We start from the raw sequence: 6,256 nt of genomic DNA on the forward strand, positions 1-6,256 counted from the left end.
AAGCATTTGTACCTAAATAATTTATTACGTTTGTTGGTACTAGATTCTCAATGAAACAAATATATTATTTGTGCTTGGAAGGCCATTCAACCCATTCCTAAACAGTCTGACATAGTCGACACTCATCCGAAGACTGCGTAACACACCAGGATCTTCTCGACTCGTAATGGCTAATAATAATTTTAGATCATTACTACACTACGTTTATCGCTTTAGCGTTGGCCGGGATTTAGATTGGGATATTGAATGGCCGCCCCAAGGAAAGGGCTATACTAAACTAAACTGCGCAGGTTTTATAGGCGGACGAGCAACTACGCTGTATGGCTAGGCTAGCTGTCACTATTTTTGAATTTAAATACCACCAATACAAAATATTATTAAACCCGCCATATACAGCTAAATGTAGCCTGAAATGTGACCGCAACTCATGGCTCCCGTCGCGCGTCCTAGTTTCCAACTGCAGGCCTACCATCAACTTCCACAGAACGATTCCAATGCAACTCAGTTCACTTTAGGCACCTAAAATGAATCGGACACATGGAAAAAATTAAGTCGATGGTACGAATTTGCGATGCAGTTCAGTTTAGGTCGTAAAGTGGATCGCGTTAAGAGATGATGGTAAGCCCCCTGAGTTCAGAACGCAAATACATCCGACGCGTCTCAGTGCGTAACCGAGGCACTATGGTAGTCTGTTATCTTTGGTTTTTTTTTTATCATTAATTAAAATCACTTGCCGCTCTCCTCATAAATCTCACTTGCTTCCTCTATACTAACTCATAAAAAAATAACAATAACACCTGTCTTATGAAGATACCTACGTCTCTTGAGTAGCGCGTTTGAGTGGAAGATGAAAGATAGTGATTATCGTCATAGAAAAATGGCTAATGGAAGAGATAAGATTGTGTTGAAAGCGTATCTATAATATTTAGCAATGTCTTTCCATTCAATGTTCTGGATAGCCGACACTATTCATAGACATATAGATTTCTTTGTCAGGACGTGAAGTAAAACTTGAAATGGCATGGTAATAGTTTATACTGAAATTTCGACGCAACTGCAGTTCCGGGATACACTGTATCTAGATAAATAATAACATGCGTGCATTGAAATACATACAATATACGTATATTGTACTAGATTTTCCCGCGACTTCGCCCGCGAGTATTTTCTACGGACACTATTACTTTTGCATTTAATAAAATAGTTATTCCTGTCAAAATCCGTAGCGTAGTTTTAAGCATAAGGACAGACAGATAACGGGAAGCGACTTTGTCTTATACTTGGGATACCTAGGTAAGTCCGTTATGTTGTTAATTTTATTTATGTAGTTATATTTAGTACAATAAAGTTATCAAGTTAATTATTAAGTTGTGTGTTACATATTAAGTTATTTATCTACGTTACTACCTACCAATGCATGCATGCGTATAATTCAAGTAATATAAAGTTCTTATCCTTTTTATGTCCATTGTAGAGTGACTTGAGTAGGGTCGTAATCTGCTCCATAGTCTTGAGTGAAAGAGTCACTTGGACACTTGTATCTAGGGTTGCCAGCTCGCCAAACCCTATAACCTGACAGGCCAGACAGCTTGGCCCGACATTTGGGTAAAACCGGACACCCTACATTATACATTACCTATTGAGAATTTAATGTCAGTAAGTATTATTATGACAAAAATATGGTATGCATAAATCATTTTTTTTTATTATTATTTACTTTCTACTTAAGTTCTCAATGAAATATAAATTAAATGGTTCAATAAACATTAAAATCCGTACTAGCGGGACACCGTTTATTAATGTCCGCCTAAATACGTCCGAACGCCTGGCAGCCCTATCACTTCTATCTATGCTATGCAGGTAGGTATTAAAGAAGCGGTGGTGGTGTAATGGTTAAGTCGCCCGCCTGTGGATCAAAAGGTTTCAGGTTCGAATCCTACTCGTGCCATTATGAGTCTGTATTCAAATCTGACTCATATATAGTAGTTTTCATCGACCACCACTTGCTCCCGGTGAAGGAAAACATCGTGAGGAAACCTGCACACTGGTTGATTATTATTAACTTGTGTGTGAAATGGAGAAGGTAATGGCAAACCACTTCATTAATAATGCCAAGAAAGTTGTTGTGTGTTCCACGTAATGACCACGACTCTCAGCCATGAGGAATACGACTATGAAGAAGAAGGTAGAAAATATATATAAATATTCCCTCTTATTATTGTTAGATTTCGATTAAAATGCGAGAAATAATAGCTTTAAATGTTATTTTATAATTGTGTTACTTAGAAGAGGAAGAAATAAAAGTAAATTGCGTTGCTCTGAAAGAGATATTTTATTATCTTAGATTCATATCTGTAAAACATTGATCCTTACATGGCAAAATGTAAAGACATGATAACTTTTTGAGCCCCCATATTTTAATATCTAGCCCCCACAAAAAAAAAAAAAACAATAATAAGAGGGAACATTTATTTTAACAAAAGGAAAATATCACTTATCATTGTTCATTCACTGACATGAAGTTCTGTCATGTCATCAACAAAAAATAAACCTTAAGTAAAAAGGACTTATTCTTACATATATTTTATTTACTACCTGAATACCGCATCGATCTGAGTGTGTTAGCTGCCATGCATATATTGACATCGGACTTGATGCCATGTAAAAATTAAGTTTACTTGAACCATAGGAGATGAACGGTCATTAATTTATTAAATTAGTCTTCTGTGTCTTATCCATTTTCTATAAATCCTTCACCGCCGTTCGGAAGGTGTTCAAGAAATCTGATTATGAACGGAGTCCTGATAGGCTCGACGATTAATTCAATCGGCTGAATTTGTATCGAGATGCTGTGATCATTCGATTAGAAACTCCGATGTGGAGAATCGATTATGAATATGCCTCATGCATTTGTTCCGTAAGCTGGCATATAGGAACATCTTCGTCCACTATAAAGGCCTAACCATTATATGCTTCTAAAATACCGAAAAATATTACCTTCTCGCTCTCTTTCATCTTTATGTGCTCTCAATTAGATTCGGGGCTGTGACGCTGTGAAGCCCAGTGTCAGCGTAAAAAATGCTTCCAAGGCTATGTATCTCTTGGCTGCCTCGTTAGAGATACACGGTCCTATTTTAAGGCGGGAGACGTCTTTTAAGAATAACGTTCCGTATATAAATAGTATTTATTTCCTGGACCGTTAGTTATTTCATAATTAAACCTGATTGTAAATTCCACATTCCTTCGCCATTCCGACTTGACTGCGGCACAGAATATGTATAATAGATGACATACAGAAGGTTCATTCTGGAACAAAAGCAAATAGAAATTGAAACCTATTGCGTTGTATGAGTGTTCATATTTCATTGGCGTCGTCGCCGATTTAATTCAACTGCTGACTTTGGATATATACCATAGAATTGTCCAAGTTTTAGATTCAAGCTGTGGGAAAGTCCGCAGGCAGACGTGATTGTCTACCTAAATATTGCTACTTTATTTGTTGTTGATTGTAATTTGTTTTTGTGTATGTTTTGTTATGGAATACGATTCATAGAAGACTAGCAGCCAACCTCGGCTTCGCTCGGGTAAAACCATATTAAAAAGTATCCTATTTTAAACCGGCAAATTGCGTAGCGAACAAATACCTAGCTATGCCGCTCCTGCCTCCCCTGGCAAAAGGGGCATACCCAAGTAATGCTGGCTTGATGTCGTCCAGAATGATATGCGTGTCAATGGTCTGGCTACTAGGGATGCTGACGACCGTGCGAAGTGGAGATGAAAAAGTAGGAAAGCGGTCCACAACGGCTGAGGAACCAATAGGAAAAACGCTCAGCAGGCCTACCATCAACTTTTACAGAACGATTCTAATGCAACTCAGTTCAATTTAGGCACCTAAAATGAATCGCATTCATACTAAAAATTAAGTCGATGGTACGAATTTGCGATGCAGTTCAGTTTAGATCGTAAAGTGGATCGTATTAAGAGACGATGGTAAGCCCCCAGATGAGAGTTGTGTATGGAAATTAAAAAAAATGTCCCCTCGTGGGGTCGGACCGTAGTACCGAAAGTTCGGTGTAACATTCCCTTGACTGCGTGAAATTCATTGTCTCGGCATCCTATTGGTCAAGATCTAGAGACGAGAAGCAGGCGATAATTAAATTTTGAGTTTAGATGTCTAGCTTAAACGTGAAAATTTTGCATTAATATAGTACCCAATTTGCCTTGATTACATAATTCGCAAGATAGTAAAAAATATAGTTTTTTTTTATTACAGAACATTGTTATGTTTTTATTAATTTCAAAATTACTTTAAAAGTTTGTATGACAATGTTTGAAAATCCATTTCAATGCTTGAATATTTAACTATAAAATATAATTTATTGCTACTACTCTCTATTGAAAATTGTACGTCAGCATAAGACATAAATTGATCAAAGTTACGATTAATCAATTAGGCTGAGTTGACATGGTCTGAAAAGTATTAGATATTTTTACGGGTAGCTTTAGCTTTATAATTTGTACATCGCACAAACTAAAGAATATACTCTATAAATGTTCTCTGATTTCCGATAAATATCGATGCTCAGCCACCATAGCAATAAAGGACGCGTGAATCCGAGAACGGAGCGACAAAAAGTGGCGGAACGTACTAAGGTACCATCAATCATCGGCTACAACTAATGGTGGACTGCAGGGGTGGCCAGTGATGGGCTGTGATCTAATCAAGACTGGACTCTTTCATAGGTTTTTTTTACATTGTTTTCAGAGAGAATATGAAGCGATAGCGGTGGCCGTCTATGATCGAAAGGCCCCCGGTTCGAATCCTAGTCATGCCACATGAGTTTATATATTCATATTCATTTATTTGCCAACTAAGTGTACAATGATGGTCTTATAATGATTATATAATTATTAAACTTTGGTACTTTGGTATTGCAGATCGATACGTTAATCTGACTCTTGCGTAGTAGTTTCCATACATCACCACTTGTTTCTGGTGTAGGAAAACCTGCACACTAGTCGACAGTTTAAGTTCACTAGTGTTACAGCAAGCCACTAAATGTCAGGTAACCAGTGTTAGCCATAACAGATTCGAAAAGAAGAAGAATGGAAGTTGATATTTGTTACAGTTGCATGTAGTATGGCTTTTCGATTCGACCATATCGATACAGCGGAATAATTTCCATAGTTTGCTTTCATTCAGATTGGACGTTTTGAAAAAGTGTAGTTTTAGTCGGACCGTAACCCATTTCCGGCAGTGATCGGTCGCAAAACTATTCGTCATTAACGACGAGGACAAATCGTTTTAATGTTCTTTGACCACCTAAATATTATTGTACCCGATATCAACCGTTTATTAACGCACGAAAACTGATTGATATCGATCTGATTGATATCTGTTAAGATCAAGTTTTTCCCCTATTCCCCGTAGTTAATGACTAATACCAAAACTCCATTTGTAATTGAAATATTTTGCAAGGAACCTTGAGTTTTTGAAACCTGTTACTAGTTCTACATGTGCCATCTTAATTGGCTCAGTGAAGGAACTTATCAATGAAAATATGATTCTTCACCTTCAATGACACCAAATGACTCAAATCTGAAAGTGATCGTAAATATAAGTATTTGTTGGCACGGGTTGTGTGGCTGGGATACCTACGAAATCATACAATAAACACAGCAAAATAATCTAGAGTTATATCCGCAAACGTCCAGAAGCCAGGAGCCTAGAACATAAATGCAAGCACAGCTAAACTCATCCAACAAGTTAGTCGACTATCAAACTCCTCAATCGTGTTACCGTCTATATACCGTTTATGCACGTATACTAGACAGCGTAACTACACGGTGACAAGGGAAAATAAACGGAAAACGACAACGGAAAACGACCTCCGCAAGTAAATTAAATTTTTGAAGTGAAAACATCTTTAGCGGCTTTGTGCACTTTTTGTGACGTGTAAAAATGTTTAACTCGCGTCAGGACACGTGACCCTGATCAAAAATTCGGAAGACGTCAAAAGTGCACAACGTTAATATTCAATTTTTCACTTCTCCCGAGCGCAACACGTTTTTTTTGGTCACTAACACTGCAATACAGTCTGGGGGCAAAAGTTATACGTACACTCTGTCAAGAAAGTGAAGAAAATAAATGAGGGTATTATCTCCTGTTGGCTGGCAACACTGTGTGTTTGTCAACCAATCTTGACTATTATATTTTGTATTGGAAAGGCAAAAACGTGTAGTTAGTGTAAAAATC

This window comes from Plodia interpunctella, chromosome 5 (genome assembly GCF_027563975.2).
Source record: "Plodia interpunctella isolate USDA-ARS_2022_Savannah chromosome 5, ilPloInte3.2, whole genome shotgun sequence".
Taxonomy (NCBI): domain Eukaryota; kingdom Metazoa; phylum Arthropoda; class Insecta; order Lepidoptera; family Pyralidae; genus Plodia; species Plodia interpunctella.